The sequence below is a fragment of the Ascaphus truei genome, chromosome 1 (genome assembly GCF_040206685.1).
Source record: "Ascaphus truei isolate aAscTru1 chromosome 1, aAscTru1.hap1, whole genome shotgun sequence".
NCBI lineage: Eukaryota > Metazoa > Chordata > Amphibia > Anura > Ascaphidae > Ascaphus > Ascaphus truei.
In genome coordinates this window covers 381,645,621-381,657,637 of record NC_134483.1, presented here as the reverse complement: position 1 = coordinate 381,657,637, position 12,017 = coordinate 381,645,621, and the positions used below count along the sequence as shown (strand labels likewise).

The 12,017-nt window shown below is 40.9% G+C and overlaps 1 protein-coding gene across 2 annotated transcripts in view; it reads left to right on the top strand.

Annotated features, from left to right (window-relative positions):
- The first annotated feature begins 2,407 nt into the window (after positions 1 to 2,407).
- Positions 2,408 to 12,017, top strand: part of WDR17 (WD repeat domain 17) — a 165,232-nt gene continuing 155,622 nt past the window's right edge. The window contains exon 1 of one of the 2 annotated variants that reach the window (XM_075611107.1): positions 2,408 to 3,293. The gene's annotated coding sequence lies outside the window, so the exon portion shown is untranslated. The remainder of the gene's footprint in view (positions 3,294 to 12,017) is intronic. The other variant, XM_075611116.1, reaches the window with a different exon arrangement.

The window sequence follows — 12,017 nt, the reverse complement described above, 5'->3', positions numbered from 1 at the left end:
CGGGTAAGAAAGCCTGATCCAAAGCATTATCTGTAGGGTTTTCCATGTTGGGAGAACCGGTTGTGTTGTCGATTAACTACCTCATTACACAATGTATATGACAATGTATCATACTGTGTGCTGTTTCCCAGGTTGTTCGCCGCAGGATGGGTCTGCTAAAACTAGGTCCAAGTGGGGACCATTGGATTCCACCATAGGAAGAGTGTAGCCCCCTGTAAACAGCACGGGCTATATCTATCTTACTCCTAATGTGGTAAGTCCTGTTAAGGGCAGGCACCAGTAGTTATCATGGGTTTTCCCCCTTCCTAGCCCACCCTGAGTGGTAGACGCAGGCCCCTGACTCTGCTGCAGGCACGAGACAGAGGGGAGGCTCTGCTGACATCATTAGGGGTGGGGCTGACTCTATATTTAGCAGCCGCTCCTGTAAGTGACAGTTCTGTTAGTCCTGGGCTAGTTCGAGTCCTGTTCTGTCCGAGGAGTTGGAGGAGATACTGCGGTCCCACCTGTGCAGCCGTACAGGAGCAGAGAGAGGAGCGGAGAGACTCAGCCACTTTGAGTAGAGCTGATTGCACGATAGACCCGGTGGGCCAATGCCCCTCACCCCGCTGCTGGGGGTGATGGGGAGAATCCAGTCTCCACCCAGAGGCTAACCTCTGAGGTGGGCTGCGGGGTATTGACGCCCCAGACCATCCTGTCGGAGGGGAGACATAGAGGAAAGGAGAGGAGGAGAGTGAATAACGAGGCTTTGCTGTTGTTGTTGTGGCTGCTGGTCGCCACTACATTTGGAGTCGCTGATCTGACCAATAAAGAGACTATACTTTTGTACAAAGACTGTTGTGTGAGTTTGGAGCATTCAACCCCTGGACCAGGGAGGTTCTTCTGTACCGGTCCTATCCCATATTCCTGGGAGTATAGAAGATGGAGGCGCTGCACCACTAAGAAAGCATGGAGGCTACCACCCCAGAAGCCTGGTCCTGTCTCCCCAATAACAACGCGGGAAGCTCAGGCCCTCCTGTTCCACGCAGGTATGCACCACCACTACGCATGTAATCTGCCCTCACGCACCCTAGACACCAGAGATGAGTCTGGGGGGGGGGGAATAAGGGTTACATACATATTGAATTAACATTAATAATCAGTGTTAAAACATAATCACCTTTGATCAAAACTGTTAACACTATAACCATATCCTCCAGAGCAGGGGGGCGCAAACTTTTTTCCCTGCGCCCCCCTGACGGCTGTCCCCTCGCTCCCGCGCCCCCCCCAACTCCAACTTACCCGCGCTCCGGCGTAATGACGTCACGTTGCCATAGCAACGTGATGTCACATGACCTCGCAGCGTCATTTTGACGCCGCGTTGCCATGGCGCCGCAGGGAGGAAGCCGCTGGAGCCACGGTAAGTTAGGTTTACAGAGGCCCTGCAGCTCCCCCGGCACTTAATTTAAGTGCCTTCGGGAAGCGCGCGGGGCCTCTGTAAACCCCGCGCCCCCCGTCGGCAGTGTCGCGCCTACCCTGGGGGTCGCGCCCCACAGTTTGCGCACCGCTGCTCCAGAGCACCTCTCACCTTACACAATTCTCTTGTTACATATGGTGATGCGGTCTCACTAATCTATGCTTTTTAAAACATAATTACTAATAAGTAGGAGTAACTAACCCTCAAATATCTATAGCTTATGTGATAGTTAACTCGTTACAAACACTCTTGCGATGAGTTAAATATCACATAAGCTATAGATATTTTAGGGTTAGTATTTTTCTGCTTCATTTTGCATATGGTGATACCTGCGCTCCCCAAAGCTTCCGACACATCCGTCTAAAGAAAATAAATCTGGACCTTTGTTCATAGGGTTGAGCTGCGATTTTGTAACTTTATTATTTGCACTTGCACTTTATATTTTAAAATAATTATTAGTGTATTTTTTTCAAACACTTCACAGTGATTTAATATTGTATTTATAATATATCACGTTAATACACTGTGTATAGGAGCGCCTAAGCACTATATTTTTTGTCACAGGTGATCATTGTATATAGGGTATGCTGCTGCTCCTCGTCATTTACATGCATAATGAAGATTACTGTGGACATGCATGTGTAATGTATGTGCATAATGGAGATTGCTGTGGACATGCATGTGCAATGTATGTGCTGCTGAGAGTAAGGAGTTAGTGCATGATATACTATATATAGATACTATATTCTCTATACTGCATATACTGAAAGGAATGAGTTAATAAGCAAACAAATTCAACCGCCAGACCAGCTGCTGCCATTGGACGTTACCGTGCCTGCTTCTGACAGACAGCTGCGTCCCCCTATCGGATACGGCCTTGTCAGTGCTCGGCAATGGTGATTGGCTGTATGATTCTGTGGGCGTGTCCCTGGCCTGCTGATTTGCAGAGAGTGGTGTTTGCAGGGATGGTGTGAGTGTGTGTGACAGGCTGCGGGGGTGTGTTACTGGGGCAGCGTGTGGCCTGCAGTGTGACTGTGGTAATCTTCTTAGAGAGGTCAGTGCCTGGCTGTGTGTGTGCAGTAATACTATCACTGTGCTGCTCAGTGACAGCATTGCCTGGTTGTGTGTGCAGTGATACTATCACGGTGCTGTGACAGCATTGCTTGTGTGTGTGTGTGTGCAGTAATACTATCACTGTGCTGTGACAGCATTGCGTGTGTGTGTGTGTGTGTGTGTGTGTGTGCAGTAATACTATCACTGTGCTGCTCAGGGACAGCATTGCCAGGTTGTGAGCTTGCGTGGGATATGTGTATGTAGTGTGTGGTCACCTGGCTGTTTATCTTTGCCTTGCAGTGGGTACCTGTGTTAGTGTGTTGTTGCTGGTAACCAGGTTTGCTGTGAGGTCATTGCTTGGCTGGGTTATATGTGCATTGACTTTAGCACTGTGTGGCTGGCCGTATCTTTATTCCTGTGTTATTACGGTGTATAGAAAGCTGCCCTATGTGTATGGTTATTTCTGTGAATTAATGGTGGTACTATTTTAGGTTGGAGTTTCTAGGTGAATATTAATTATTTAGCTTTGTGTGTGTTTTTGTGTAGTGGATACTTTTAAGTTGGGTGTTCCTTTTTAATCTTAAAGATGACCCTGTCTAGCTGGGTGTTTCTGTGTTTGTATTAATAGTGGTTCTGCTTGGCTGCATATTTCTGCCGTGTGTACTGTAGTAGCTGTGTTTATAGTGTGTCTGTATCATTGGGAAGGTTTCAGCACCTCTGTGCTGTCCAGCGCAGTTCAAAGCATCACTTCTTCTTTCTGCAGTTGCACCTCTTCCTCCTGAAAAAGGTAGGTCCCAAAACACAAGCTGTATAGAGGGATCCTATCCCTGATTTCAGAGAACAGCCACTATTACTCAACCCTTCTTATTAACTGACAGTCATATTTTTCTATAATGTTTCTGGATTGGAAATTAAAAAGTCATAACATTCACTAGTTTGCTGCAACCCCACTATTTTACATTTACTGTACATTTACTTTTAACCTGATCAAAGTGTGCTTGCACTAATGGCTATAGCATATCACAACATTTTCTTTTTACTTTTCACACCCATACGATTTACACACCCCAACGCAATCTTTAAATGGCAATGTCCCACCTTTTATTTACAAATATTTCCGCTTCTTCTCGGGAATACTGGTTTCGAGCATATCTGCTGCTAATGTTTATCTGTTTGACTAATGATGGCATCATAATTACTTTGCAAACAGAGAATGGAGCCATGTAAATTAACAATGTTGATTACTGGCAAACACTCTTATCACCAAAAGACATGACTTGCATATTGTAAAACCCATCTAAATCAGTTGTTTACCACGATTGTTTAAACATTTAACTATTATTTTAAAATAGTAATACTTGACTGATATTTTGAAATGTGTAAATCAACTACATTTTGCTTAATAACATTTCTAGTGTCTTAACGATATACCTAGTACAGCATGGGCTTTGGCACATCAGAAGCCCTGTTCACCTGCCAGGTACGTCATGGGGAAATTATAGTTTGCATTGGGCTGATCGAGCAGACTGCTCCAACTTCCCAATTGAAATGAAAGTTTAGCCCTCTCCAGAGTCGCTGCATTTCACTTTTCATCCTGTGGATCCGGAGACAGTAAAACAGGCTACATTTGTATTGTATAGTGTAACACTATGTTTGACTCACAAACCAGTAGTACTATATGTGTGTGTGTGTGAGTGTGTATGTGTGTGTCTGTGTGTATGTGTGTGTGTGTGTATATATATATATATATATATATATATACACATACGCACGCACGCACGCACACACACACACATCTGTACCGTGTTAGCCGAGCTTAATAATAAAAAATGAATAGACAATACCGTTCTGTGGCTAAGTAAATGCTTTTATTTGTGCGAGCTGTCGAGATACACTGATCTCGTGTATCTATATTGATAGATATCCTGCACTCCAGTGGTGGAATAGTAATAGCTGGTGCTAAAGGTCAGGAAAATACACAGCGTTCAATACCTAAAAGGTAAAGAGACAAAAGCACTCAGCAGTTCAGTAATGAAAAAATGTATTAAAGTACACAAATACTTGCACAAAAAAATCCAGTTACAAAACAAAGAGACAACAGATATGTACTGTAGATAAGGTAGTGTGATAAAGTGTTTGAAGCCATACAAGGGTGACACCCCACAGCATGGAGTGAGAGGAGGATGCTGGGGGGGGGGGGGGGGGGCGGGGTGGAGGGGGGGAAGGGGAGAGAATGTCTGGATAAGAAGAGAGGCAGAAAGGATTATTACAAACAATTGTTGTAGTGTGTGAGAAACCCCATATTCAAATTAAGTCCCTTTGTTTTGGTGTCAAAGAGTCTTATCATTCTGAGTTCAAATGTTTTCCGTTCTCGGGTGCGTTTAAACATTCCATTGAGGATTTTGATTTTAAAATCATTTATGGAATGATCTGGTTGTGAGAAACCAGATCATTCATTCCATTCTGTTGTCTCTTTGTTTTTTTTGTTTGTATTCTTCCTGCTCTCCCTTACACTGTTTTAGCCATATTCCTTTGTTAATCAGTATTGCTGACCTGAGGAAGAGAGGAGAACTCTCGAAAGCTTGTCCTATGACATAAATTGTTAGTCCAAATAAAAAAACATATCACTTAATACTGAAGAATTCATTTATTCTGCACTATCACAACTGGACTAACACGGCTATTTCCGTTTTTTATATATATATAAAAGAGAGACCTACTCCACTTTGGAGAAATCACTACACATTTTAATGCAGCCCTATCTAGCTGGGTGGGTAGCTAAGCTGCTTATTATATATATGTATGTATATATATATATATACACACACACACACACACACACACACACACACACACACACACACACACACACACACACACACACACACACACACACACACACACACACACACACACACACACACACACACACACACACACACACACACACCAAACTGTCCAAAAAGAAAGTCTTATCTGTATCTGGGGTTTCTGTAGGGGAAGGCCTCTCTATTCTCTTGGGTCAGCATCCTTGTGTGCTATGGCACTCTCCATGTCCAGGTATAGAGGTCTTGTCCCCTTGTCTTCCTGGCAGCATACAGTCCTTCTGTGTGCATCAAGACATTTTCTTTTCCTTAGTTCAGCCCAGGTGTGGGCTAAGGAATATGTATCCTGTTAGAAAGGAGACTTTTTTAAGAAACTTAATTAAGCCATGTGGAGTCTGGTTAATTGCCTGCTGCACTTAACCAGAACCATGCTGGATTTTAGAGAGAATTTCTTCAACAGGGATAAGTCCCTGTTACAGGGACATTAATTACAAGTTTAATATTTTAGGGGCATCTGAATGGGGAAGTGTTTGTCAATCAAGTGTTTTCTTTCCCCTTATCCCATCCTCTTGTTATCAGAGAGTCAATAAAAATAAGGGGAAGAGAAGAGAAGGGACAAGCTGAACACACCGTAACATCAAACTAATGAAGTAGTAGCAAGAGCAAAAGAAACATCTCCAAATATTAGCTGATAATGTTTACATACTACCTGAAACAAATATTTATAGGTGTCAGATGGGGGTAACAAATACATGAAATACAGCACCTAGATCCATTAAACACCACATTTGCATTAGTTCACTTTGGTTCTAGAAAGGATTGCCATTTATGGTGGAATGAGTGTGTGTCTTTGGAACTTTGCTTGGATAAGTCCATAGAAGGTTGCTATATACTAAGAGCAAGGGTGTAGTTTCAAAAGAACAAATACATCTTATATTTTCTATTCATGTCAACAGTTTACAATGGTAAGAAGCACCTACTGCTGCGGCCAAGTTTATTCGAGCATTTGCCCGTTCTTGGCCGCAGCAGTAGCCTGGCGCGCGCCCGAGAGTGACGGGCGCGCGCCGAAGCAGCGGAAGAGCGCCCTCCGATCGGGGCGCTCTCCCTACCGCTGCCGGGTCCGCCGGGTCCCCCGGAACCCCCTGCCGCTGTCCCGCGATCGCGGGACACCAGGGCTCCCTCGGGGACCCCCTGGACGCGCGTGCAGGGGGCGCACGCTCCCGAAGACGCGTGACCGCGCGTCTATGACGCGCGGCACGCCGAGGGGCGGCCACTAGCAAGCCGGGAAATCTCCCGGCTTGCGGATCTGGCCGCAGTGTGATAAAGTGTGTCGGTAGTGTATCGAGGTAGTTATTATCAGGTTACTAAGGCTTAGGTTTGATGAAAGCCTTTACCTTCAACCCAGGATTCATTTTTTCCAAGAGCATTTTTTACAATATGTTTTTTTTAGTGTACACTGTTTTCTACGTAGATCGGTAGAAAACATGCCAACGCTTCCACCCTTATTCAATACAGTAAGAAGCAGAGTTAAGATAGTTACTTATACAAAGCAATAGCATTTAAACATTTCAATGTGGTCTTGTTTATATTAAAGAAAAGGAACATACACCTCCTGGACTTTCTTTGACCTTATCTCAAGTAGGAGTTCACCAAATCTCACTGCCTTGCATGGTCCATGTTTATTTCCACAATCTAAAGCTATTGGAGAACAAAATCTTTCATAAATGTCCATAAAATTAACCAGATCTTGATTTAATTTTCATCTTTTACTGGATTCCACTGTTGTAATGTTTTCCCATGTGTATGCAGAAATGAAGACTTAACATACAGTACAGTACAGTACTGTGGCTTGACACAACTACTTGAATAAATTGGCTAAAGGAATAGCTTGTTAAATCCAATTCCGTTTATGACTATAAGTAATATTTTGTTAGACCAGTGTTAGGTCTCTCCATTAGTTAGGAGATTTTAATTTTCATTCAGCAATTTGCCTAGTTGGCAACCTCATGTATTATAATGCAGCACAAGAGATACAAACAATGTCCAATAGTGAGGAGTAAGAATGATTAAGTACAGTAACAAAAGAAAATTACATTATTTGTCCACATTATGCTAAATTTGCATCATGTTTGAAAGTACTTTTTGATAATGAGCAATATGAAGATGAGAGTAAATTGCGAGATGGATGTTTTAACCCCTATGAAAGACATTAATTAGGGACAATATAAATTAAAGTTGACTCGTACAGATCCATTCCAAATTCAGCAGAGTTTTGTTATTAGTTGTGTGCTTCTGTTGCCCACATAAATATAGAGGATTGAGATATCCCCACTGTTCTGTATTGGTGTTTAGAGGAGGGTATACAGCATTCATGGCAGGGGTTAGGATTATCAGACATCAATGTTTAAACAAAGTTATGTTTTACACTGATCATCAGGCCCATCACCAGCTTGTATGGGGCCTGGCACCCAAAAGTAACCCAGGGCCCAAGTTATTGAGCCGGGGGAATGCTCAACAAAGTTATTGAGCGGTTGCAGGCATTGGACAACTAGATTGAGGTCAAAAGCAAGTTTGAGAAGCTTTCACATTTCCCAAAAAGCTGAAAACAAAGTGTTTCTAAGAACATGCATAAAATGAGTCACATTGTTAAAGAAGGTGGGGTTGTTTTGGCTTTCAATTATAATTTGCAAAAACAGTTCATTATGATTCAGTTGATCACTGTTAAGTGATGTCTCATATATTGGCTCCATTCTCATTTTGATTCTACTAGCAACATAAAAACTATATAAATAAAATGATATACGTATACAAACATGAAAAAGAAAGGCAGAATAGGCGCACTAAGTAGCTATTTAGTTTATTGTAAACCCTAGGGTATAACATACAGTTGTGTGAAAAAGAAAGTACACCCTCATTGAATTCTATGGTTTTACATATCAGGACATAATAACAATCATCTGTTCCTTAGCAGGTCTTAAAATTAGGTAAATACAAACTCAGATGAACAACAACACATGACATATTACACCGTGTCATGATTTATTTAACAAAAATAAAGCCAAAATGGAGAAGCTATGTGTGAAAAACTAAGTACACCCTTACAGCTTCCATAGGAATTAAGATGCTAAGTAGCAGACAAGTGCTGCTAATCAAATGCCCTTGATTAATTGATCATCAGCAAGTGTGACCACCTTTATAAAAGCCGAAGTTTTAGCAGTTTGCTGGTCTGGAGCATTCAGGTGTGTGTTAATACAATGCCAAGGAGGAAAGACATCAGCAATGATCTTAGAGAAGCAATTGTTGCTGCCCATCAATCTGGGAAGGATTATAAGGCCATTTCCAAACAATTTAAAGTTCATCATTCTACAGTGAGAAAGATTATTTAAAAGTGGAAAACATTCATGACAGTTGCCAATCTTCCCAGGAGTGGACATCCCAGAAAATTCACCTCAAGGTCAGACCGTGCAATGCTCAGAAAAATTGCAACAAAAAAAACAAGAGTTACATCTCAGACTCTACAGGCCTCAGTTAGCATGTTAAATGTTAAAGTTCATGACAGTACAATGAGAAAACACTTAACAAGTGATATACACGGGTCCGGACCCAATCTACTTACTTACACTGCGGGAACACCCTCACTCTCACGGACATCAACTTTGAATTCTGAAGATCCACTGAGCAGCCTCACGTGACCTCTACGCGTTTTGCACGTTGTGTTTCGCCAGGAGGTCACGTGATGATGCTGCCGTGGAATTATGTATCATTCTGCAGCCAATGGACATACCTGGATCTAAGGCGTGTAGCAAAATAAGTACATATACAGTATTACATCAATGCAACCAAACTAAGTATTACTTAAAAAGCCTGGCTGCATGGCACAAACTTTATATGAACTTATTTTGCTACTTTGAGCATTATTCCTTTTATTAAATAATTCTCTTGATTGTTATTAAGTATTAGGTAGCTTATGCTGTATTCATAGATATGTGTGTATGTATACATGTTTACATACATTTATACACATTTTTAACCGTTATTAAATAATGTATTATGTCATGTCTGTTTATTATGATTTTGTCCTATGTATGGGACATTGATGCATAGCATCAAAGGTAGTGCGACTGATGACAGCCTTTCTACAGCTGATGTCTTACTCAGGGAGTGAACGCCTTAGATCTAGGCATGTCCATTGGCTGCAGAAGGATACATAATTCCAAGGGCAGCATCATCACATGTGCTCCTGACGAAGCACAACGTGCGAAACGCGTAGAGGTCACGTGAGGCTGCTCCGTAGATCTTCAGAATTCAAAGTTGACGTCCGTGAAAGTGAGGGTGTTCCCGCAGTGTAAGTGAGTAGATCGGGTCCGGACCCGTGTATATCACTGCATTTAGCTGACCACTGGAGCTCTCCGGCTTCTCTCTTTATGTGTTAAGGGCAATTGTGAGTTTAGTTATTTTACTATATATTAGTTTCACTTTATTGTGTGTCATGTTTGTTATTTATGGTGTTGCCTATAACTGTTTTTAACAATTTATGTTATACCCCAGGGTTTTATATAAACTAAATAGCTACTTAGTGAGCCTATTCTGCCTTTCTTTTTCTTGTCTGTGAGCTCCTGTATGGGAGCTCACTATTTCAGGGGGTGTGGAGTCCCTTTGGCAGACGGCAGCAAGAGGGCTAACATCACAGAGTGCAATACATTTAAAGAGCACCAACGCGGAGTAACAGTTTTCTTCTACGTATACAAACCTGTATACATGAAATGAAACAATATTAGTGTGCCTTCTTTACTTAATGGCTTCAGTGTTATGTTTGCCTTTGACCGGTTAATGATAAATAGTTTCTTGTATACCTTTGACGTAGCCCTTATCTGTTAGGATGCAAATAGTTTTATTTCCATCAAACAATATTTATATGCGATCCTTATGCATCCATTGAAGGTATTTTACACCTCTCCGCTATGACTTTATATAGTTCATGCTGATACAACTACAAGTAAAAAAATGGTGCGTCTATGTTGCAAAAAACATTGATGTATTTGAATTATAAGCTTTTACAGTATGCATGTTATATAGGTACCCTCATTTGAAAGACTGTGAACTCAAACATTGCTCAAACACATCAACCTGTTAAATGAGTTTGATGCTTAGAAACATTTAGTTGTTAGTTTTTCTAAGGCCACGTCCATAGTGCAGGATTCGGCATAAGCTACGTAGCTCGTGCCGAAACAAACACTAGGACGGCAATGTAGTAGTGCATAGTGCGCACACGCTAGCGTTTGCACATGCGCTACAGGGAGAGCGGCACTTATCAATACAAACAAGTTTGTTTTGCAAGTGCAATGCCGGGGAGAAAGAGGAGCGCGGAAGCTTGCGCGTCCTACTATGGACGAAGTCTAAGAACATTAGTATTACCCAATATTGGGTCAGACGAAATATCTTTTTTTTTTTGCCATACACCTTTATAAATGTTTAACTTTACCTAGTCTTCTTGTTTTCAGAAGTGTTTGCAATACGTTTAGCCATCATATGTTCATCTTCAAAACAACATTTTGATACTACCACCAACATAAAAAAAACTATGCTCTTACAATGTGGAATAATATCTCTGCCGTGACGGACCCTTTTTCTTTTTCTTTTATTTCTTTGGATTTTAAGTTTGGAAGTCATAATACATAGATTTCTTTGTGCAGTTATGATGCATATTACTGTATTTTTTGTTTGCTTTATAATAAAATACTACAGTAAATATAATTTTCAGTAACATTGAGATACGTAGATAACCCTTAGAAGCATTCTGCTTTGTCCTGTCAGTTGGTTACTAGCCTATAGCTAACTAAAATGAAGCATGAAAATCCCTTTAGTGTAAAGATAAGATGTTGCCCTGATTAGCTAATTCTTCTTGACTGATTAATTATTCTTGCAGCAGTTGTCATATAATCTAGTGGATTTAGTTCACAGACAGAGAGTATTATATAACTCGTACTGAACTCTTCAAAGAAAAGGCAGTATGAAATGCTTTAGCTGAAATAACTTACTCTTCTACATTATAAATTCAGATTATGATTTAAATTGCATATTGCTCTAATTAAACTGGACCTACTGTAGTCTAATTGAATGTAAAAAAAATAATTGTGTTTCTGTAAATGTCAAGCCTTTGCTGTAAATAATCAATCAAGTACAGTAGGAAGAAAGAACCAATATACTGTATGTGCTGACTAATGAAAAGTGCTATATACTGAAACTGTATGTAACCTCTTTATTTCTGATTATCTTGATCCTCTTTGTGTCTGTAAAGAACGCAACAGTTAGTCACCTATACAGCATTAAGATTACCTGCATTACTGTTCTTCAGCAGTAAGTTATATTGCAGAAACTGAAAAAAAAAAAAAAAACATGCTTTATTAATATATTAATAATATATTATGCTGGTAAGTCAATATAACGTAAATGTATAAGATCATTTTAGGTAAAAGTTCTAAAAATGTAACTGTTTTGTAGTCAATCAGCTATTTATGATTAACTGCGTATTTATCTATACTATAATTCTAAGTTGGATTCCGTTTGTTTGTATGTCAGAAGCATTGAAATCTCACAAACGGCCCCGCATAGCACAGCGAAACTTTCACTGGACATTCTGCTGCGGATTTGTAGGTCAACGCAACTATTTTGAGCTTCCAATGTCA